The sequence below is a fragment of the Hippopotamus amphibius genome, chromosome 5 (assembly GCF_030028045.1).
Source record: "Hippopotamus amphibius kiboko isolate mHipAmp2 chromosome 5, mHipAmp2.hap2, whole genome shotgun sequence".
Taxonomy (NCBI): domain Eukaryota; kingdom Metazoa; phylum Chordata; class Mammalia; order Artiodactyla; family Hippopotamidae; genus Hippopotamus; species Hippopotamus amphibius.
In genome coordinates, this window is record NC_080190.1 from 98,496,234 (window position 1) to 98,497,237 (window position 1,004).

Genomic DNA, 1,004 nt, shown 5'->3' on the forward strand with positions numbered 1-1,004 from the left:
ATACTTGAAGTACAAACAAACAAACAAACAAAAAACAAACAAACAAAACTTCTTAAAATTCCTAGGCAGGAACACTACTGTTTTGATGATCTATGATTAGATGAGCTGATCAATCAGTTTGTAACATCCCTTTTGTATTCCTTGGTAAGGGTTTGAAAAATTCTAGAACAGATGCATTTTGGGGGGGGTTTATTTGTTTGCTTTTTTTTTAGTTGTACACAGACAGTTTCATTCCAAAAGTCTCCTGAGAGGCATGTGCCATATACAGGAATCCATCTTCATCCTTCTTGCTTTCATACACTTCACAAATCGTTATGGACACACTCACTAACAAGAAGAAGTCTTGATTATTGTTGAGTTGTAAGCGCCTTCTAATTATCTTGATGAGCTCTCTTATATAGACATGATCAGGCACCAGGAACTTTGTTTTATCCAGGACCGGAAGCTGCTTCTCACCTTTGTAGCGTTCTATTATTACCGGGATTTGGCAGGATGCTGCTTTGGGATAAGTCATACATCTACTTTTTGTTCGAAGGCTCGGCGCTCTTTGAGGGTTTTCCCCGAAGCCATGGCACAGCAGGCTAAGGGGGGGCGGAGAGGTGGAGGGTCCAGGCGGCTCCATGCGGTGGCTGCAACTGTGGCGACAGCGACTGCTTTTGTCCAGAGGGAATATTTGATCTTCCTTGGACCTATTTCCTTTGTGTATAGAAGAAAATCAAAATGCCATTTTTCAGTAGTGCCCTCAATGTCTTCTGAAGGTCCCTTTCTCCTGCATCTTACATACTCTTTCACAATTAGTATTTATTAAAAGCAGACAACAAGCATGTAAATGAAAATAAGTTTGATAGGTACATAATATTTGTAAAAAATAATAATAATAATTACATATCCCTTTTCCAGAGCTTATCTCCCTACCAGAAGTTCCATATGCCAATTTCAGAATGTCTCATCACAAGCAATGAATTTCAGAGAACAACATCATGTTTTTTAACTTTATGGTATCA

At 38.9% G+C, this 1,004-nt stretch overlaps 1 pseudogene; it reads right to left on the reverse strand.

Annotated features, from left to right (window-relative positions):
- Positions 1-208: 208 nt before the first annotated feature.
- LOC130854261 (microtubule-associated proteins 1A/1B light chain 3B-like) lies at positions 209-570 on the reverse strand (annotated as a pseudogene).
- Between the last annotated feature and the right edge of the window lie 434 nt (positions 571-1,004).